This window comes from Dermacentor variabilis, chromosome 2 (genome assembly GCF_050947875.1).
Source record: "Dermacentor variabilis isolate Ectoservices chromosome 2, ASM5094787v1, whole genome shotgun sequence".
Classification (NCBI taxonomy): Eukaryota; Metazoa; Arthropoda; class Arachnida; order Ixodida; family Ixodidae; genus Dermacentor; species Dermacentor variabilis.
The window spans coordinates 81,390,147-81,413,775 of NC_134569.1; the positions used below are offsets into that span (position 1 = coordinate 81,390,147).

The 23,629-nt window shown below is 45.4% G+C and overlaps 1 non-coding gene across 1 annotated transcript; it reads right to left on the minus strand.

Moving 5' to 3' along the window:
- Positions 1-21,633: 21,633 nt before the first annotated feature.
- On the minus strand, positions 21,634-21,824 carry LOC142573417 (U2 spliceosomal RNA). The gene has a single exon (XR_012826313.1). It is a non-coding gene; the product is annotated as a U2 spliceosomal RNA (small nuclear RNA).
- Between the last annotated feature and the right edge of the window lie 1,805 nt (positions 21,825-23,629).

The window sequence follows — 23,629 nt, forward strand, 5'->3', positions numbered from 1 at the left end:
GATCGAAACATTATGTGATCTTTATACCTCTAAAGTTTCTTAACTGAAATTCATGCGCTCCGTAGATCCTGCGGCCTCTGCAAGATGCCGCGGTGGGCCCGCTCGCCATCAAAGCGCCCTTGAAACTTTGTGCTCGGGTGGGGATCTTAGCGTTATGTGACTCCAGGTGCATGGCCGTCGCCACGAAATCGAGCCGGAGTTCACAATCTTCGCGCCGAAATGTCTTTTCGGGCGCCAAAAATGCATTGTAAAGAAAATCCAGAATGATTTCCGGCGCCGTAGGTTGTTTTGATTGACGGTGCATCACTGCCCGAAAAAATTTCGGGTGAGGGGGCGGGGGGCTGTAGCCTCATAAGCCTCCCCCCCCCCCAACTGGCTACGCCCCTGTCCCCCACCCCAGTGCACGGTAGCAAACCTGAAACTCGCCTCTCGTTAACCTCCCTGCCTCTCCTCTCTCTCTGAATAGTTTGTGTTCATAATTGCAGTCGTGGAAAAGTATCGGCCGGGACGGAGCATCGGCCTTCGTTTCAGCTACAGTTACTAATATGGGTTATCAATTCAACTCATCCCTCTAATATCAAGAAAAAGTGAATGAAGACCCCCGGTTTAACAATATATATATATATATATATATATATATATATATATATATATATATATATATATATATATCGGTGAAATGACCATTAAAATTTTTTCCTGCATGCATTTTTCCTGGCGCTTGTGCATCTTGCATGAGGCACATCCTGTTTTTTTTTCTGTCAACTTTCCTTTCCTTTTTCACATCTTCCATTTCTACGTTTCTGTCTCCTCCTTCTTTATGAAGAGTGTAGGCAGGCTTTGTGCCCCTTCCGGCTGCACTGGCCTGCCTGCTCCTCACTCTTCCTTTCCTCTCATTTGCATGTATGCTTTCAAAACAAATAACAACAACAGTATCAACAAAAACAACAATTTAATCCTGGTTTCTCACGATGAAACCAGGAAAAAGGCGGTGCATTTCCCCGAATCGGTAGCAAACAAAACACAAGCGATAAAAGTGCTCTTGTGAGGTGGTAGTGACTCTGTGCCACTAACTTATGACCCACCCGTATCATATTTCACCATCTCTTCTGGCTGACATGATCGGCACCCCGAGGGACGCCGTGAACGCAATAATGTCTGCTTGCGCAGTACTGTTTTAATCAGTTCACGTGGCATTGCTTTCCATAATTAGCGCGAGGTACGCTTGCTGACATCACAAAATACACTGAATAAATTGTGTGAGGGCGCATCTTTCGGTAGCTACACTGAGCGACATAACCTAAAAATTAAATAATTCCGTACCGTGTACTCCTGCGACGACTCTTTATTATCACCATGATTGCAGGTAAAGTATTCTTCATTTATTTATTTATTTATTTATTTATTTATTTATTTACTTTTGTACTGAAAAGGCAACGGAAAACATTTCGACCTTCTCCATAATTTCCACTAATTAATTGCAATTGAAGTAGCTTGCTGATTAGGATGCTATATATTGAAAAATGAGAAATTGTTACTGCAAAATTAAAAGCAGCTAGTTTTGAGCGCAACCTTTCGATACACTTGCTATTCTTTTAAAAACCAGTTTCGAGAAATTCGAAAAAAAAGAAAGTGCCTTGAAATGCGTTGCTGTTCCACTTAACATTTCTTCGTGATGCGTTTGCCCAGGTTGTGACACATTATAAATAGAAAAGCAATGCATCTTGCTACACATCTTGAGTGCTTATTTCTGGAAACTAGTGAGATTCTAGGAAATTTTCATACAATACAACGTACACCCAAAACTTATTGAAAAACTCGATTGGTGAAATATTGTGAAATAATATTGGCAATGGCGATAATCGCCAAAATTCCGATGTCCGCTGATGCCGCGAAGATCTGTCGGTAAAAATCATAATTATATCGCGAGTCCACTTGTTTAAATATTATTCAGAAAGTCGCCGAGAGACACACGGACTGTTACTATTAGTGCTTGGGGACTTCTTTTATTGTTAATGCTGGGCCTCATCAACGAAGGAAACGAAATGCAGAGGTATACTTCGGAGGAAAAGAGAGCAAAGAAAAAGAGAAAGGCAGATAGGGCAGCTAGAACCGGAAACCCGGTTTGTTACTTACACGCTGGGTGCTGAGAGGGAAGAGGAACGCGTTTCAATGCCACCCATAGTATCGTTAGTTGGCTCGACGTAGACAGCGCCACGGTGACATGGAGGATAACGAGAACACCCGCAGGGACGATGATGAAGGCACGACTTGTGTAGGAAAGGGGAGGGGGAGGCAGGGATTTTTCACGTTAAATTCCTGGATTTCTGCTGGGGCCTATACCCATATCGATACCAAGTAAAGATAATTGAATGAAGCCGTGGCCACAGACTTCTTAAGATTTATAATTCCTGGTGACCTCTAACACCAGGAAAGGTCGCGCAACTTTCATGAAACACTTGTAACTGCTTAACAGCTAACAGTCAATTTCGTTTAAGCTTTCATTCCTTCTTTGTCTGTTGGCTTCATGAGGTTGTAAGTACAACAAAAAATCGATACCCATGCTTCTCCTTATTTTCCTCGACTCGGGCTGACAGTCAAATATTTAAATTTGAGTTCTACAGACGTTTGGCACGAGGACCTTGAGGCGTGCTCAGATCTGCATGAGCATTAAGTGCCAAAGAAAGCGTGCTGCAGTTGAAATGTTTAAGATGTGGTTACCGAAAGGATCCTTCTAGCTCGGAACACCTTCAATATCCCCATTGGGACCATAGACAAAAGCATCTGCAATTTTTATTTTTTTCCCGTTGGCTCGTCGTTTGGTTTGCCTTCCGCGCCGTTGCCCTTGCACTCAGGCGCGCGCCAGGCCCGGTCTTTTTTTCTTTTTTTTTTCTTTTCTTGTCTCCCTCAGGCAGTCCTGGGTTGCCTCGTCGAGCGCCGAAATAATGGCTTTTTTCCCTGTTTCCGATGTGGCGCCGTTTCCTTCGGCTTTATGGCTCCAGTTAGGCCCCTTTTTTTCCTCTGTGTTTGCCTCTCTTCTACTTCGGCATAGGATGCCTGTAGTTTCTATAGCGCTGGCCCCACTTTCCTGTCTTTGAGGACCGTTTACGCGTATCTCGACTTGAGAGGTTTCGCTTTTCCGATCCCGCCCCGCTTAGATACATACCCGTAAGCTGGCGAATTTATATTGCGCCTATCTGGGTCTGGTTTGGTTATCAATTTTACGAGGACCGCGGCGGTCGGCGCCCTTCCCATCAACCTTCCCCCGCATTGCCCCCCTCCTTGCCCGTTGCTGTTTAATGCCACTAGATTGTATTTAGATTTTTCTGAGCGTTTAGCATCCCATCTTTCGCCGGCTGTCTGTGGGTTAGCTCTTCAATTTGTTCACCTCGGATGCCTGAAAGTGCTGTGTTCGCTGAAACAACGGGTTTGTCCGGACCATCTTGAGCTTTTTTTCGATGCTTGCGAAACGGAGAGGATCAGTCGGCTGCCTGCGGTGGCGAAGAGAGCGGGATATTGAACGTGAAAATGGCCGGTGAACAGAAACCATATCTTCTTTTTTCTTTGTCTTAGGTATATCGGCGTTTAACATTACCCTTCAAGTTGCTAATGGAAATCGAAATAGAAAAGAAAATGGAGCAGGTTTTATATTCTTTGCATATTATCTGGAAAAATTCTACACTGCATAGAAAGGTTGCGTGATCATAACTTATCTCTCGGTGAGCCCCCGTCTCTTTGAAATATATGTTGGCTGAAATAATTATACAAAACATGTCGGGTTAGCAGAAGAGCTAAGTATGGACCAAACTGCGCAGCAATATACACAATGTGCGGCCTCTCTGCTCTATTTGTTACCAGTGACGATAGTTTGGATGATGAGCTGTTTGTGCTATCAAGTTCATTTCTATTTCTCTCTCTCTCTCTCTTATGACAGCACCTGGCAAAAAGGGAGAGAGAGAGGAATAATGCATGGTCTGTGTGCAGTCCCGTAAAAACGCGCCAACACCTATTAAAAAAAGTAAAAAAAACGACTCGTGGTTTCACTTTCTGATGTGGCCAGCAAGCGACTGTGAAGGTTAACTGCGTACTACACCATTGCCGCTGAAATTCGGTGTTTTCGGTATATCGCGGATGTTTCGGTCTTTTTTGTCGATTTCACTTCACTGTCGCATTTTTAAAACGATCATTGGCTGTCCTTCGTTTTTATCTCTCGTCCTGTACTGTAGATGCCGTTCCATCATGCAGATTTACAGTAGTATTAAAAAAAAGCAGGGAGATGGAGTGTGTGGCCCTGATAGCGGCGAAGGAAAACAAGGACACCATATGGTGTAGTTCAAGTTCAAGCTAGAGAAGGCGTACATTAAGAGTTTCCGCTCATATATTAATATTGGAATTTCTGCAGGCGGCACACATAAAACGAGAACAATAGAGAACATTAACCGGGCTGTTACGCATCTGCGAAGAAAAGCGATCCGCGCGATACGAACAGTATACGTTTAAGATCAGTCCATTCTACCAAACTCCAGTGTTCTGAGGAATCACAACCGCTGGACAGGAAACAAAGCGTTGGTGCATGGCACTGCGGAGATACACTGTCCCCTATAACGTAAAGCTATTCCAATATGTTTTTATTCCAATCTTGTGACGTCAAATTTGCGCAACCGCCGACGCAAGCACCGGGAAGTCACCTGCAGGGTTGTCTGAACAGACCAATCAAACGCTCTCCTCGTTCATAGGAGGTCACTTTTGTTTGCTTGGAAAACGAATGATATTGTCTACAGTGAGCGGCTTGTCTGATTTAATTCACTGACAAGAGGCGAGGGACACGCTCAAGGGGAGAGGGATTCGATGGGGCCGAGTAACTGCACTGAAAGTCAATAACCGGATGAAGAAGGTGGTGCCGGCGTCTGCGATTGCTCCGCTTTCCCTTACTTAGCTTGCGGTGGCAGGTCGGAAATCGCGGCGGCATGCAACGGAAGCTTAAGAATGACGCTAAAACGGATCCTCAGCAAAGAAGAGTTGGCAGAATGAGGTCGTAAACGTGCCGAAAGTGCTCGAAAACGTTACACGGCCACGCAAAAAGATTTATTATGCGCCAACAAACCCATGCTCTCCGGTTCGTGCTAGTAGCCAGTGCCTGAGCGATCGGCGGCAGCCATCTTATACTCCTTTCGGAACGGGGCAGCCTGCAGCTATTCAGGAGAAAATTCAGTTTTGTTCGGAATATTATAGCATCTTTAATGCGTACACGTCACTTTGACGCGGTGAGTACTTGCGGTTTTGTGACGTCACGTGACAGGCAGGTGAAGTGACTGCAGCCCGAAAACTTTTGACCAATAGCCGGGCGCTAATGGCGAAAAGGCATCGAATCAGAAATAACTATTTTTCTTTTTTTCGGGGAAATCATGCATAATGATTCTGTACACGTCATATCAGGTGGGGAGCTGTCGCGGTTTTCGTGACGTCGCATGACAGACAGGTGAAGTGGGGGTGGTCCAGAAAAGTTTTTGACCAATCGCGGAGGGCTGATTACAGATTGGAATAGAAAATTTTGGAATAGTTTTACGTTATAGCGCCCTATATCGCGGGATTATATAGCGTCGTGTTCCCCACAAAAAATGACGCAAATGCACTGTGCCACGGAGGGGGTGGCATTACGTGGATGAAAAGATAAACAAATATAAGTAGACAGCCAATCGTAAGTAAGATAAAAAAATGTATAACGCAGTAGTACCAGCCTTCCAAAATAAAAGAAGATGTGGAAGGCGATCAAGGTGCTTCAAATACAGCGCTAGAATCGTCATTCTGTCTTTGATTTCCCTTTTATTTACATTGTATATTTTTTTTATTGATACAGTATAAGGACATGTTGACGCACAATTTAAGGCGCCGGCTACTCCTTAGCTCTTGAATGGGTCTGGCCTACAACATACATGGTTCAAGATGGCATACCAGATAACCTTTTCATACGAACACCAGAAATTGTCAAGCAACGTTTTTGCAGTAACACTATGACTTAAGCGATACATGGTACATACAATATGCAAGTTGACTGACTCCACAGTTCTGTAGAAGAAAGTCTCAAAAATACAAACGATACTGTCGCATAATAATACAGTCTCTAGTAATACATCGTGTAAATGCATTATAACATTCGCAACAGAACAGTCAACATAACAGAATCCACAAACACATACACATAAACAGCAACATTAAAGTGAAAGGAATATTAAAAGCGTTATTAATGGCTAACAATGCCGCTGCCTACGAGAAAAGTTTTAATGCTTTCAAAGCGCTATTCTGCAAGGCCATTGTTGGCCAAGGACCCAAAAGTATCTTTAAACTGAGAGGTTTGCGGTCTAATGTAATGAAGGTTGATTTAAGTCGCCGTCTTGGTGTGTAGTGATGTGGGCAGTCTAGAAGGAGGTGATGTATATTTTCATCTAGAAATCCACAACCACAGTCGGGGGTTTCCGCACGGCCAATTTTATGTAAGAAATGTTTGGTGTAGGCACTGCCTAGCCTTAATTGATGACTAAGTGTTTCCATATTTCTGTCTAATGACAATGAAAATTTGAATTCAATAAACGGATCAATATGACACAAGTCCCAGCTCTTAGACTTCTGGTCAAACCACATATTTCTACACATTTTGAAAGATCTTGTTCTCATAATGCAGCGTAACTCACTCTTTGATATTTGGAGCGGAACCACATCATCTTTGAGGTGTGCTTGTCGTGCTGCTTCATGGGCTGCTATGTTGCCAGGAACGTTACAATGCCCTGGTATCCACTGGAATGCTATTTCATGTTTCGCTTGGCTTGCCTTTGTGAGGTCTTTAAATGTTCCGTATATTATACTATCACTGACTGCTTTTCATTTTATGCTGCAGAGTGATGTAAGTGCAGCCTGTGAATCACTCAATATAACCAATTTTTGCGCATCTCTAACTGAAGTTCTAAATTTTATGGCACATAGTATTGCAAATAGTTCAGCCGTTGTGGACGGAGTCGCACAAGATAACTTAAAAGGTTCTTGTTTATTCAGGTGTGGTATTATGAATGCTGAAGTTGAAGAGGTTACTGTACTGAAGCGATCTGTATAAACGCGTCTGTATCCTGAACACTGCATACATGCCTGGTAAAGTGCTAGTTGTTGAGCACGTTGAAGGAGCATGTGTCTTTTTCTGAATGCCCCGTCTACTGACAATCAGATTTTCTGAAGTGTAAGCAGCCATGGAGGATATTTGGCGCCTAAATTTCAAAATTCATTTCTTGGCAATATATGAAACTTTTCTCAAACTTTTTTATGAACATCACTGATATCTCGTTTCATTGCGTTTAGAGCCAATGCGTGGCTTTTATGCTGTGTTTGAAGACGGAAATAATGTCGGCATGTTTCTGTAGTTCTCATAACTAGAAATGGTGATTGGCGAGCCTCAGCTATTACAAGACAGCCAGAAGTCGCTCGTGGAACTCCTAGACATATCCGTAGTCCTCTAGCTAAAAGTCTTTGAAGTCGCTCTTCTGGCGTGTGGGAAAGTCCATGTAAGATAGGCATGGAATACGCAATCTTTTGTCGTATTAATGCATTGTAAAGAGTCAGCGTGGACGATACTGATCCGCCCCACGATGTGCCTGCAAGTCTGCGAAGTGCAGTCACTATCGCACTGACCTCGTTTTCGAGATTTTTATGTGGGGTGCCCAGGATAGCTGCCTATCAAGTATTATGCCAAGAAAGCGATGCTGTGTGACAATCATTGGAAGGTGGCCTTCCAGATTAAGAGCGAAATTTTTTAACTACCTCTGAGTGAAGGGCAATACAGCTGTCTCTGCGTGTGATAGAACCATTCCTCTATATCTCAAAAATTGTTTAATGGTATTTGTGCCAACTTGCAATGTCATCTGAAATAATTGAACATTAGATCCATATGTCCAAATACACACATCATCTGCATACAGTGAAAATCTGAACTGTGATGGCAGTGGTCTTGTTAAATCAGCCATGGCGCAGTTAAAAAGAGAAAGGCTGAGTACGCTTCCCTGTGGTACTCCCTGTTTGACAACAAGTTCAGCGCTATTTCCTTCACCCGTCTGAACAAATATTTTGCGACCTGATAGAAATTCAGAAATCCATCGCAAGGGCCTGCCAGACATGCCGAGTTCTAACATACTTAGCAGAACATGAACGTGACTAACAGTGTCAAATGCTCTCTTGATGTCTAGGAATACCGCTATCGTCAAGTTTCAATGTACGTGCACGTTCGTGTTCCACACAGGTTACTATATTCAGTATTAGATCCATTGCGGATCTTTTTTCTAAAGCATGCTAAGTAGTTGGACAATACATCCGTTTCACTACACCACCATTGAAGTCGCACGTCAGTCATTTTCTCCATTACTTTGCATAAACAACTTGTCGAATTAACTGAGCGGAAGGATTCAAAGCACAAGGGCGTATTACCCGGTTTTAAAATTGGGATAATTCGATCGATCTTCCAAGAGTCAGGTACAGTTTTTTCTATCCCTAGATTATTATAGATGTCTAAGAGAGCATTTGTACCGGTCAGCCCGAGGTTTCTTAGCATACTGTATACGTAAGGCCGTCCGGCCGGGCAACAGACTTTTGGCGACATAATCCAATTGCACATTGAAGCTCGCTTAATGTGAAAGCAAGAACTAATTGAAAATGTTGTACCCAATAGCAAGCAGTAATTTTTTGCTTAGCTAACACTACTGAATTATGAAATTCTGCACATTGTGATGAAAATGCAGGTCTGGAAATAAGCTCGACAAATTCATCTGCAACTATTATTTTATACGTGTCCATAGTTACAGCAAGAGCACGAAATGAGAAGCTCTGTGTTACAGGTCCGCTTAAAGAACGAATCACTTGAAAAAAATCGCGGGATAGGTATGTGGGAAGACAGCATGCCGAATAAATCGTGCGAGTGCCGTTTGACTAAATTTTCCATGCGTTTGCGCATACATTGTGAATTTTCTGAGCGTTTTTTTATGCTTCTAAACTTCTGCTCCGTCGGTAGAACCCTTCGGATCGGCGTCTGATGGGGTGAGTTCTTGCGGTATTGTGATGTCGAGTGACAGACAAATGAAATGGGTGCAGCCCGAAAACATTTGACCAATAGCCGAGGGCTAACGGCGAAACGGCGTCGAATCAGAACTAACTATTTTTCTTTTGTTCGGTCAAATCATGCCTAATCAGTGTGTACACGTCATATCAGATGGGGAGCTATCGTGATTTTCGTGATGTCGCGTGACAGACAGGTGAAGTGGGGGTGGTCCAAAAAGTTTTTTTTTTCAATCGTGGAGGGCTGATTGCAGAATTGAAATAGAAAAGTTTAGACTAGTTTTACGTTATAGCACCCTTGGCCCGGATTGTTGACATAATAGTGCTTCCGGAGGCAACAAGGCTTTCGCTTCTGGTAGGTTGTTTGCTTCCGGTAGGGCAGATAGGATTGCCTTAAGAGCTGCGAAAAGCATTGGCAAAATCAGTTGTGTCACGGATGCGGTGGTATGTTCGCTATTAGCTGGCGTTACTTCTGCAGGAGGTGCATAAGGCCGCTGAGAATAATGTGTGCGAATATTGGAGCTTTCTGGGGTATTACTTCCTGCCTGTTGTCGTGTGAGTTTCCGTGGCATTGACACATAAGACTGGGCGCTTGACTCTGATCCTCCTGAATGGTCTCTTGATTGCATTCTTGGTTGTTTTCTTGAGGAGAAATAACTTGTTTGTTTTCTTGGCTGTAATGTTTTCAGTGCCCGCTGAGGTAGGTGACCTTGCACTGGATGAACTATCTCAAGGTTTGCGGAGGATTGATTGCGTCGCGGTTGTCTTTCATGGATAAGTTCATGATGGCGAATTTGTGCCGTTGCCTTGTTTTGAGGGCAGCCTGAGTAGGACGAGGCATGGTTCCCCGCACGCTTCACACATTTAGGCTGAAGGAGTGACTTGCACTCCTTGGGGTTATGATATCCTTGACAGATTTTCTATCGACGTGTGCTGCGGCAATTTTTCGGCATGTCCCCAAATCGCTGGCAATTATAGCTGCGAAGTGATGGTCCTAGATATTCCGCGACAATATGACTGGTGAAACCTAAGTAAGTTCTTCCTGGAATACGGCGATCATCCTTCAAAATCAGAATTAATGTGTGAAGTGGATGCGACTTTACTGCTCCATCTTCCTGGCCGTAATACTTTATCTCTCTGTGTGCCGATATAACTCCTGCATCTTTGAAGAAGTCTAGGAGTTGCTCGTCTGTAGACTGCAGAGGCACATGTCTTGGTTTCCCAATGTTTGGCGTGCATGACTCTTGGATGAAGGACTTGACTTCTAGGCCACCTACACTTGAGAGCATCGGAAGGCGTTTTGCGGATGCTAAGGAAGCAGCGCTGACACTGAAACTTCCATCTCTGGTCGTCCTGAAAGACTACTTTTTCTTTGGCAGCGAAAACTATTTCGGCAGACACTCGGTTTGGATTCGCTTGCCAAGAACTAGTACCTTCGCTTGTTTGGCGAAAGACAACCGGGATGCCTTCTGCTCATCTTTTCTTATAAATAAAGTTATTCATACCATACCATACCAATCTCTTCTCCACCACTTAACTCTTAATTCGATGTTGTATCATGGTACTTGCTGTCCTTTAGACAAGGTTTCTTGCTCTCGGTTTCACCGTCAGCCATTATTCCTGAAGTCGCCGAAGTTGATTAAGTGTTGTGGAGAACCAAACGTGCCGGTTTAATGAAACTTTGTGACGCCTGCAAGCCCCAACGCTTTTCATTGCGGCCTATGCTATCATTCATATCGAGACTAACACTGCCCCTGACAATACCGCATGTTTCGCAGCCACATCACAGCTAATGTCTCTCTACCCAATCGGTACAGCGGTTCGTTCACAGTGGAGATCTCAGGGGCAAAATTAAAAGGCTAAAATGTTTTATTCGCTTCGCATTCATTTGCTTTGTTACCTGATAACTCCTTCACAGGTTGCTCATGGCAAGCTCCTACGAGGTGCTGTTAGACTAGACCCTGTGCAGCAATTGTTTTGTGATTTTACAGACGTGGTGCCATCGGCACTGCTCACAGTAGTGTTGAGCAGTCACTGGGTTCAAGACATGGGAACTGCCAGAGCTCGCTTGGAGCGATGCGAGCGCCACGTGCTGAGAACGGTGACCTGGCACGAACAGGGAATACCAGATGGATAGTTAACCTCGGCTCAAATAATATAATACACAAAGGTGACCAACAAATTATTTTATTCTTACACGAAGTAGCCCATAACAGTTTTCACAAAAAAATTTGGCAGATCCCACCCGTTGTGAGAATCTACGTTGAGGAGCGCCACGTCCCAATTCCTCTTTCTAGAACTGACGCGGCACGGAAGCTCCGCCTACTTGCTCGGCAGTGCACCGCGTCGCAATGGAATGAGCCACATTTAAGAAATCCGCGACTGTACTCACTTGATCCAACATTAAGTCTTCGAGCGCCATCACAGCTTCGCCGTAGAGACGCCACACTTTTATATCGACTTTGGTTGGGCGTTGCCCTTACTAAAGCCTATGCCTTCCGCATAGGGATGACCGACACCCCAACCTGTGACCACTGCGGCCATGAAGAATCAATTGGCCATATTTTGTGCGCCTGCCCGCAGTACAGTCCACAGAGGGCATGCCTTAGCCACGAACTTGACCAACTGGACGACCAACCACTATCCGAAAAAAGAATTCTGCAACATCGAAAGGACCTACCGTCACAGAAGAAGGCCGTGCAAGTGCTTTTGCGCTTTTTGCGATCTACCGGCCTGTGTGAACGACTTTAACTGGAACGCCTTTTGTGCGTGTGTCTCCATGTGTGCGCGTGCGTTTATTCATTTTTTTTTGCGTTTTCCTCTCTGTCAGCTTTCTAACCCCTATCCCCCATCCCCAGTGTAGGGTAGCAAACCGGAGACTCATATCTGGTTAACCTCCCTGCCTTTCCTCTTCATTCTCTCTCTCTCTCTACGTTAATGCGAAGAAATCGCCGTACAACATACATGATGACACGTTTTAACGTTTCGGTTTCTGTGTTCTTGACTGGCGCTGTTGAAACTCGCTGAGAGACCATTAGAAGCACACTAACGCATACCCTCTAAGCACCAGGTTTCGCGCGGCATCACTATGACACGTAAATCTATCTAATGCAATGTATATATAACAGAAAACATAACCCCATCTCTAGCACAAAGCATGACAAGTATGAGCACTGTAATAGCAGCTGCCAGGGAATCGTGATGTTCAACGCATTAGTGAACGTGGTCGGCTAGTCGCAAAGCGCATTTAAATGTTTGTTTGTTTGTTTGTTTGTTTGTTTGTTTGTTTGTTTGTTTGTAGCCGCCCGTGTCCAAGGATTTGAGGCCGTCACGTGGGCTGGGGTGCTGATGGCGCCACCCCGCCCAAATCAGCGGACATCTTCAATAAAGTTTTCAGTCGCTAACTATACGAACAAGAAGGCATTGCCATGCTGACCCCGCCACATAAATGCGTTTTAAAAACAGAAGATGGCTACCGCAGCGTGGTTACTATAAATGTATAATATGGACGGCTTTGCAAATACGTTAACAGACTAGCGTCCGTCTTATTCAGCATTCTTGCAGAGCGGGAGAGTTATCAACAATAAATTGAATAGATGGCGAGGAATCCTTCAGACTCCTTTAAAGCGTAAGTCCAACGGACGGCGTTTCTCCTAATGTGTTTGACGCTTGAAACCTAAATAAATCAAACGCTGCTGTCGTCCCCCGCTTCCGAAACATCGAGCCGTTAACTCAGCGTCGTCTTTCCGACGCATGCACTTGTCGAGACCCATACCAACGTCGCTCCACAGAACTTGCGAAGAGAGAGACCGGCTTTCGAGACAGCCTTCGAGCTGTCGCCGAGGTCGACATGCTATCCGCGCTCGTCAAACTTGTCTGTAGTGGGTCCGTTGTATGCGCTACGATTCGAGCCCAGTTCCTGCCTGTGTATCTCTAGTTTTCATGCAGTTCTGTTTCGCATGAGAGGCGCGCGCTCATAATTTTTTTTTTAGCCTGTTCATGTCAAAGTGAATTTCAAACTAGAAGACCGTTCACGCTCACAAGCAATGGAAGCGAACGTTTTTGGTTGTATGTAGGAGCTGTATTTGGCAGTGCAAACACGGAACTTAGAGGATTTCTCGGTAATCAGAAGTGCTGGAGGGAAATATGCAGTAGAGGTATTTTTATGTGAATGCTTTCTACCAGCTCATGGCAATTTCCACAGTAATAAAACATGCGAAGAAAAATGACGCAGAAAAAATAAACTTCGCTATTTGAGTATGATTAGCGCTTAAATGAGCCTAAAGAGAGCAGGAAAAAAGGACCTCTTTGACCCAGCGGCGTACAACGAAATGCCAGGGAAACAAACAAGAGCTCAGTGCTTTTTTTAGATTTTCTTTATTTGTTTCCTCCTTCGCCATCACCCAACACACTATCCCTCCACCAGCGCTCTATTCAGGCGAAACATAACGTGGAGAGGCCATCGACGGATATATTTTGACGTAATATTGCCTGCCAATCAATGGTAAGAAGCGTCCAAATGCTTGTATCGAGGTGTTGTATCGGGGCTAGTTGGTGTACGTGAAAAATCGAATTTGTGCTGCGCACTTGAAGCACGCAGAAGTTCTGCTCCGTTCTGTTGTTGTGCGGGTTAGATTCCTAGCACCAGCGGCTTAATAAGTGTCAGCAATCAATGTCCAAGTGACAGATAGCAATTATGAAGAAAGACATCCGTACCCACTTTCGATCGCTTTTGGTCCTGTCACCTAAGCCATGCGTTACCAAACGTTTGCTTCGAGAAAGAGCCTCGTTACTGCATCGAATAAGGGTGGATCTTCACACACACCAAGCTGGTTACTTGAGAAGGGGTGTTCCGTTCCATCACTTTGCTCCTTATGCAACGAGGTACGGTGCATCGAACGCCTTTTCTTGGCGTGCCCAGAATATACCTTGCAACATGAGACGCTCTTGATCGCCAAGCCTGCACTGCAACAGCAGTTTCCCAAGGCAACCGATTCAATCAAGGCGAGAATGTTACTCCTTCTGATTAACTCGTAAGCGTCAGAGAGCGTGCTGAAGACGGAACATCAGACAAATAAACGTACGTACCATACTAGCCAGAAGATGTTACAGCGCGCATAAGAATTCATTGCCAATGACCACGTTTATTCATTTACACAAATTCATTTTAAATGTGTTCCTTTATGTATTTGTACCTCTTTAAAAGTTGCCCAAAGCATTCCAGAGGTGGCTGTGCTCTTCCGTCTCGCAGTTCTCTACCAACACGAAGAAGAAGAGCACAGTGATATGCTGCACTTAGCTCAGAGGTACCAAAGGGAAACTGAACATGCTAGTCTCCGACAGGCGGCGTCGCATTAACTTACTGCCATTTGAGCGTCCCTAAGGCTGCTTTCCAAACCCACATATATGCACGCACTTTTACCTTGACTTGATAGACCCACATTGCTCACTATGCGGGCCCATAGCCTCTTTAAATCATATTCTCTGGGACTGCAGAGAAGACCCCTCCCCCTATTCCCTCCCCCCCCCCACCAGGCGAGGGAACGACCAGATCTCCTGGTCGTTCCCTCGCCTGAAGCGTGGGAAGCAATACTCCGGGGCCCGGGCCTGGAGGTTTAACTTCGAGGCGTCGAAAGAGCTGCGGAGGTAGCTGTAAGGTATTGCCTGGTAGCCACCGCCCACTCAACCAAATTTACAAAGTAAAGTCGTTTCTTCTTTGTCTGAAAGATTACATTTCATGTGAAGACTCGTTCGTACACACTCGTGAGCCTCTCTGTGCTATCCTTATCGCTGTCTATAAGCTCCCGCTGCTACACGACTGCTCATTTATTTGTAAATGCCGATTGCCTTCCGGACAGAGTATGTCGGCGTTCCCTCGGTCCTTTTGATCTATACTGCGAAATCGAGCTTGGTCGAGCTGCCCCTTGTACTCAAAGACAGAGAGAGAGAAAAAAAAAGAAAGAAGAAAACCTCTGTTTTCATTTCTCGGTTCGAATATATGGAGTTGTATATGACTCTGTACCTTGGGGATAGCAACTCGCCGAGGATCATTCCTAGCAACACGGCATCCCCGAAATCTCTGCGTTCTGTGATTACTTCTGTGGAGCTCCAGCAAGCCTGTCTAAGATTTCAGTTGCTGGACTTCCGGAGCAAGCTTATTTGTTTACTTCTGCGCAAAAGGGAACTACTAGCGCGCAGGGAGAACTTCGTGCACTATGGTACATACTAAGCCCGGTTCCTTTCGACTTCGATTTTCCTTCACAGCTATACCTGCAGAAGAATTGCTTCCTGTCCAGGGTAATTTCAGCGGAGAAAGAGAGAGAGAAAAAGACAGAGAGAGGGTGTTCGGGAGAGTGGTAAAAAGCTATGTGAATAAGGTGCGTACGTGGGATCACCACTTTTCCCTCGCCACTGGTCGGTTTGATGCCTCGAGTGTGGTTCTTTCGTTCTATCGCACGGCAGCGCTTACCTTACTGGCCCGACTCGTGCCCCTTGTGTACCGAAGCAGATGTCATGTGCCTTCAGTGCTGTGCCTGAATGCACCCGGTACGTTTGCTTTCCGTCTGTCCACCTTGACTGGTCTCGTTTCTCGCGGCAGCACACATCGACTTCTCCCATCATGAGTTGACTTCGACTACCTTTGTGTTGGCTTTGTAGTTATCGCGTGAATACTGCTCGTCAGGATGGTTCTTCATTTTATTTATTTACATCGAAAGTTTTTCTCAGCCGGAAATTGGCAGCACAAATCGAAGGCAACGGAGAGGGTGCGGATTCGACGACATTGTTTCTCCCGACGTGCCTTGAGTTTTTTGATGCAAGAGCTGCAGAAAAAAAAAGAACAATAAAAGACAAGAACCGATATGAGTGCTATGGCTTTAGATGAAGCTGGCGGTTGTAGGTAACTTGTATTTGTCAGTTTAGGCGGCAATAGAAGCTGTCGGGCTTGTTGAACCACTCTTTTTGTCGGTGTATCGCTCTGAAAAGAAAGCAAAGTGGCGTTGTAGCTAAATGAGTATAACAACTCGTGAGATACGAATGTACGTGCAAAAAAATAACGAAAACCTAAGGCTCATGGGGAAGTGTTCAAGAAGTCAGGTTGAGTTTATAAAGTCTCACGTACATGATATGGGCAAGTGCTAAAATTGGGGACATCAGCAAACATTGCGGCCGCAACCTGGAAACAGGCGCGGTTACCTTGAGAAAGTGCCATTTTCGTAGAATTACTAGTCGCAGGAGACATTCAAACATAACCGGCGGAAATAGATTCTGCATGTATAGCCACACATGCAGATGCTTATTTTCTTTCTTTCTTTTTTTATCCAAAGCTCTTTCCATATTGAGTACGCCGTCTGAAATACGCGAGCGCGTGGAAAGCGTTTAAACGCTTATATTGGGAGGTATTTCTTGGCTGACAAAAACTGTTTACGCAGAAATATTTGTGTCGGTCGAAACATCTGAGACTGCGCTTCCAGCTACTTGGAACAACATGTCTCCAAACAACCTGCAATGTTCTTTCGAAATTGCTGTCTTCACAAAGCAGAGAAATAGTTCAACGCAAAGTTAGAGAGAGAGAGAGAAAAAAGCAAAGGAAAGACAAGGAGGTTAACCAGAGATTACCTCCAGTTGGCTACCCTGTACTGGGGGAGGGGCGAAGGAATGCTATAAGTCAGAGAGAGAAAAAGAATTTAAAGAAGACCATACACACACATACACATACACACGATACAGGACGGTTTATGTGGACACTGTCACGCAGTCTGCGAAGGCATTCCTAGTGTTACGCAGTATCACCGTCTAATCCTACGCCACATAGTGTATACAGTCACAATTTGTCACCAAGTCCAGTGCCTTTTAAGTAACGCAGCTGCCCCTTCATAGCGGATCGAGCAAGGTAATAGATATACGCCTATTGACTGTAGCTGCCGTACATATTCAGGCTGTGCCCGAGTGGTCTCAGCGACCTGAGTTTCCTACCATTCCATCCCCCCTCTATTTTTCATAATCAATAAATGTTTATTCCTCCTTCTACTAAAATCACTAGAGAGAACAATAGCGCTGTAGTGTCTAAGGGAGCAGCAGGCATATGGCGGTTCAGCCAGCACGGCAATGACGGGATTGACTTACCCGAACTTCGTCCTTGTCGCTTGAAACGACTGTCCGGCTGAAATTTTGTCATTTTAAAGAAAGTATAGCCCTTTACATGCAACAGTTCTCAATGAGTATGCAAGTCAGCTGAAGTTTCATGCTTTCATGTGGAAAAAGAAAGTGCGATTGCATAGAAATTTAGAAAGATAAAGCCTAATAATTATACACGCAAAAACGTCTTAAGCTACAAACAGAAACATTCGACAAATATCTGTACTGTCCATTGTAGCTCGAGCCATCGCAGCGCAAACGTCACCTGTGGCAATCAAATTTTTTAGGAAACTCTATGGCGCCTGTCCTATCCTTCTGATCCGTGTTGTTTATAGCTCCGTTATAAAGCTTACTGCAAGGTTTCGACGAACGGAAATGAAACGCTCATAAGAGGGCTTATTAGACGGCATATTTTTGTCTTTAGCCGTTAATGTGTTCAGTTGAGGTATTGGCAACGCATGGTACCATATAGGTCAGTTCTTGAGTCATCGTAGAAGTTTGAAATGTCGTCGCTCACTGTGCTCCGCGTGGTGCTACAATGCGGAAGATCGCTTTCCGTGTCAATAGTTTCTGGATATACTCGTGTGGACGCGTCTTCAGAGAACGCATTGATTCTACGCTTTTTAACGACAATGGTAAGCCGCCGGTCAGGACCTTTTAATATATTCCGTATGCGCACTCCAACCCTTTCTTATTCGTGTGCACGGATATCTATGTCTCATAACCTGTGTCCCAAATGACTAAGTATACTTGTCTTAGACAAATGGGTTCTTCCAAAACTTCATAAGGATCACTATGCCTAGCACGGAGTCTTGTTGATCTGGCATACTATAACACATTAGCTTAGTCTGCAACCTGTTCTGTGCGACCGCTGCCGCTACGCGTCAGAGAGAAAGTCTTTGAAGGCGGCACTGCACCTTTAACGGGACTCGAGCTTGGCACTATACAACACATTCTCCGCAGATGGCAAAGCACCACCTGTGCGTTACGCGCCGCGACAGCGCTGCTGACGTTCTTGCGGGCTACGAGCTTTAACGAAACCTTGTAAATATATGTAGAGTGTATATACATGTGTCTGTTTTTTGTTACTGTATGTGTGGTTAAGCGTTTTTAACTGTATATACCATAATCATCACCCAGCGCCTGGAGTAGCATGCCAGGCGAATAGCCAGGCACACGTCTCTAGCTATATCATTGAAGCTTGTTCCTCTCTCTTAGTGTTTTGCATAATACTACTGAAACCTGCCATTAGCCTTTGCCGGTTAAGGCGTTGTGATTTCTTGCAAGTCCTTTTTAGCGTTGCTGAACTGGGAAATGTCATCTCGCTGAGATATTTCCATTTTATCCTCACAGATAATTGGATCTTCCAGAGTCAGCATAGCGCTGCTAAGCGGGACGTCGCGGGATCAAATCCCGGCCACAGAGGCCGCATTTCGATGGGGCCGACAGACAAAAATGTTCGTGTCCCGTGGATTGGGGGCACGTTAAAGATCGCCTGGTGGTCAAAATTAATTCGGAATCCCCCAACACGGCGTGCCTCGTAATCAAATAATGATTTTCGCCCATAAAACTCCAGAATTGACTTTAGAGCCAACATGCTCAATAGTTCTTTCAAGTTTTTAGTACACTGAAGATATTGTGTTTCCTGGCGTTACACTTTTCGTAGAAAGTATTTTTAAGCGTTTCTTGTAAATTAATATTTGTAGCTGCAGAATCACTGTATACGTTTTATGAAATATTTAGTTATGCGGCCTCTACACCATCACTAGGCGCTGTGCATTCACTACTACAGGTATATCATTTAAATACAAGGCTTTACAGGACGTTAATACATTAGTTTCCGCTTGCAAATCTAGGCATTTACTTGCTTCCGCTACTTCTGCCTCCTTTCGTATAGTTAACAGGGAGACAAAACAGATATCCACGGGAACAAAAGCGCATTCAGGGGATCAAGAAGGGCGGTGAAAAGAAGAAAGGAAAGCAAAAATAATCGCAAGGAACCCCCCGTAATCTCCAAGACAGATGCCACGCGCTCGCCGCCCACAATGCATTGACGACGGCGCCGCGATAAGCCCCCTGGCGCGCCTCACAGTCCCCCTCTAGGCACGTCCGTTTCCATGCCGTGTCGATGTGGAGGGAAGCCAAGAAGACAGCAGAGGGGAGCCGAGTCTTTCCACATGGCCACCCACCGCATTGCCGCCAGTATAGCTACGCTGTGTGGGTCGTTGTGCCGCATGGCTTCTGCCTGATCTGCCTCACCCATTGGCTATTCGTATGGCGGGGCCGGCTTCGGCGACCATTGTGGATCCCCGATCGTTTCCCCTTATCACGTTAGGACCAAGAAAGACGCCTGAGGCCTGTATCGCCCATCTATCGCGAGGGCAGCGTAGCCTCGTGAATGGAGAAAACAATGCAAGACGAGAGATAAACCAGAAGCAGTTCACACAAGAACTCTCCCTCGTATAGTGTAAGTAAATAAGGAAAAGAAAGGCGACAGGGTCCTTTACCACCGGGGTGTGCTTTGCCCTGCGCTCGAAACGGACGATGTCCAGACGCAAAGTTAAGCAGACGAAGGTTAGGCACACAAAGCTTAAGAAGACATATTTAGGTCACGTGACAAACCAAATTAGGTTGTACCCCGAAGAAAGAAAGAAAACAAAAGAAGTACGAACAAGAGTCAATCTTGCTCTACAGCAAGAAATGTGCCCGAGGCAACACCACCACCTACAGCGAAACTGTAAGGCCAATATATCGTCGCTGTTTCAATGGAAGCATATACAGTGTATCGTGTTACAGCGCAAGAAAAAGAAAAACGACGCTCGCGATACTTACAGAGTGGATTTATGAACGTGCTTTGCAATGCAAACCTTGTGTAGAAGCATGATTCTTCTGTGAAACGACGTCAAAGAAATACGGCTTCCGAGAAACAAATTGCTTTCCGGATTGCCCCAGGCGTTAAAATAGAAAGCCAGTGCTGGTGGAGTTATGTAGCTGGCCGGATTGAGACGCAAGTGTAGGATGCAGGCAGACGGCATGAAAAGAGAGAGAGAGAGAGAGAGAGAGAGAGAGAGAGAGAGAGAGAGAGAGAGAGAGAGAGAGAGAGAGAGAGCTGTGACACATGTCATGTTCACAGCATAACAAGCGAAAGGACCAGTATTTGAAGAACAAACTCAATGGCTAGTCATTCTCCTTAGCATATTATGCGCTAAGGCATATAAGGCATAAATAAATGAATATCTCAAAACGGGCAAAATCGAAAAATTGATAGAAAAGGAAGGTGAGAATGCATCGATGAAAGCATGGCCTTGGCATAAGGCTGCTTAGAAAGTTTAAACTACAAAATTTAATCTATATATCTGTCAGTTCAAACGTATTAAACAGGAAAGTCTCGATCGAGGCACGTATGCATAGTCACAGGAGTTGGTGAAGCCGTGTATTGCGTAGCCTAGACTTCTGAATTTCACGTCCGCAGTGGTCTAATATCTCTTTTGTGGCAAAATATTCCATTCTTCAAAGCATGATTTGTCAGTACACGCAGCATACAGTGATTCTTTTGCGTGAATCCAGTTTTGCTACGTTACCCTAGTAAGGCGTTACACGCCCTATACTTAATCAAGTAGCTTGGTTTTCTTCCGTGAACAAATCATATCTATAGCCAAGAGTTGGGCCTTCTCATGTACATGTAGTATTCAGAAAAAACACCTTCTTAAGGCGAACGTCAATGAGAGCAGTGCTTTTCTTTCTTGTTCTGCACCGAGCCTCTCTCTCTGACCAGAGCAGGGGGGTTCCGGAGACTTTTTAGGCTTGTAGCGCAGCTCAGAAAGAGCTTAAAGGAAGGTGGAAGGGGTAATGAAAGGGAACAGAAAACAGAGTGAGCGCTCACTCTGTTTTCCGTTCCCTTTCATTACCCCTTCCACCTTCCTTTTTGCTCTTTCTGGGTTGCGCTACAAGTCTAAAAAGTCATGGCATACCAACTCGCCCAAACTGCCACGGTTCCGGAGAGTTTTCAGGGTTTTCAAGGTTAGATTATGTGCGACGTCATGCGAACGCCGATTCGGAAATGGCCATTGCCGAAAGTATTCAATTAATACTTTTTCAAGCTGCTTCTAAATTGATTATTTATTTATTTAGTTGCGTTCGTTGTACCCATACCTTCTCTTCTTGGAATGCACATTTCAGCTTTAATTTTCTTTTCATTGCTATGGTAACTTTCTTTCGGGTTCACAAACACGCCTCGAGTTGAAGAACCTCGAGTTGAGTTAGTTGAATCTGCGCAAACGGTCCCCGTCCAACTTCAGCAAGGTTCATCTACGATTCAATCTACAATTTTTACACCTAAGCTGTATATGGCTAGGTTCCTATGAAAAATGTGTCCGTGAGCAAGAGCCGGGTCGATCGAGAATTTCTCCCCCTACGTGGGCCGATCCCGAAGAACGTGCAATACCGGGCCAACCCGCGGCGGTGGTGAGGCAGGCTTTAAGCCCACTCTACAAACTTGCAAAAATAAGTTTAATATCCTATAGGTCCAAATACAACCCGTATCAGGTATCAGGTAACTGATAAGAACAGGCACTACGCGTTGACCCGCGTCGGTCATGTGTACTTTCGCGCCGTCCTCTCTTTGTCGCTGTTGCAAGCGCTCGCAAATCTCCTTTCCTTCCCTTCCGCTCTCCTGTGGTTGCGGTCCCGTAAGAGTGCTGCCCGCCAGGACCGTGAGGCGGAAAGAAATGCGAGCCATCCATGCCGCTCCGATTCCGCAAACTTGGAACGTATCACCGGGGAGACGGCCAGGATTCAGAGGGAGCTTGTAGGGAACCAATTTTGTAGGGCCTGTATGTGTTGTGAACGAAAAGAAAGGAGGTTAACCGAGGGGCCCGATATTTATTAATCATAGCATAAGAAGCCAGCAAACAAAGACACCAAGGACAACACAGGTGAAATTACTTGTACTTATTAATTGAATTAAACAAATGATAAGTTAATAAAAATCCAAGTGGATGAAAAAACAACTTGCCGCAGGTGGGGAACGATCCCGACTTCGCATTACGCGTGCGATGCTCTACCGATTGAGCTACCGCGGCGCCGTCCTCCCACCAGCTTTCCGGGGTATTTATGTGTTACTACTAGAACTAACCCTGGGAGAGTTAGTCAGCGCCACCACTCACAAACCTTGGCGATGGATGTGGAACATCCTTTCTGCCGCAGGGGTCACGAGTACGTGATTTTTTTTGGGTGAAGGCAACTAACTGGTCAATAAACCCACACGTGCTACCTGAAGGCATCAATGTTGCGCACGTGTACTCAGGGCAACACATGCCATAATATAAGAGAATATTTCTCAAACCTTGCCAATGTGTGGAATACGCTTTCGAGTGGCCGTCGTACAATTTCCATGGCCTGTTAACTTTATGAGTTTCCAAACGGTGACAGCATCATTATAATTGAACGTAACAGTGTTCCTTTGCACACAATCACAGACGTCTGTCAATTTAGCAACGCGAGTAATAGTGGAATTATCGTGCTCCGAAAATTTCTAATTTGCCCCCGTAGGGAATCCATGTACTGTACATTTCTGTTATTGCAACAGGAGCCCTTTATGTGCTGCATGCATGACAGTTTATCATCCATAAACGAAAATGAAAGGGGTTAAGCCGGCACTTTCATTAAAATCAGCCGTAATCAATTCTTAAAGCCGAAGCCGACCAATATAGACCAAGATCACCTGCAGCCCTATGACGGACCGGCGACTTCATCAGCAGCGCTGGCTCATTGCCGGCACCTGCGCTGACTTATTTCGAAGGGGTCGCCCTCTTCTGGTTAGTGGACAGAAAGTGGACATCAGCACGAGCGAGAGCACTCGAAGCGGGCGCTGTATAGAAGCAGCCGCCACGGACATCAGAGCAAAATGCGCTTGAGCCACGATAGGCCGAGGATGGAGAGGACGAAGGCGACCGGGATGGTGCACTGTCGGCAAGGAGGAAGAGCAATCAAGCGGCAGAACCTTCTTGTTAGCGAAGCAGCCATGCAGGCTGTGACCTCTCGATCGCACAGTGGGGCTCAGTGGGCCCTTCAAGCTCTAGCGCAAATCCTATACCTGCCACCGTCAAAGCCAGCCAGCAATCCAGGAGCCCTTCAGGAGCGAGACAATGAAAGCAGGAACGGCTGCCGGTGCTACGGCGAAGGGTGGTGAGGCGGTGCTCGTACAGAGAAGTATGCCAGCTATAGCACGGACGCGGCAGAGGGAAAGACGAACAAAACCGTCGCGAGCGAAGCGATGGGCACGGGCTGTGTGACAGTTTCGTCCAATAAGGCCCTCCCGGAGCGGCGGTGACAAGGCTTCAGGTTCGACTTCGGCCGTGGCTGGGTATAACGGGGCCTTCGAGCAAATTGGAGGCTCACAACGCTT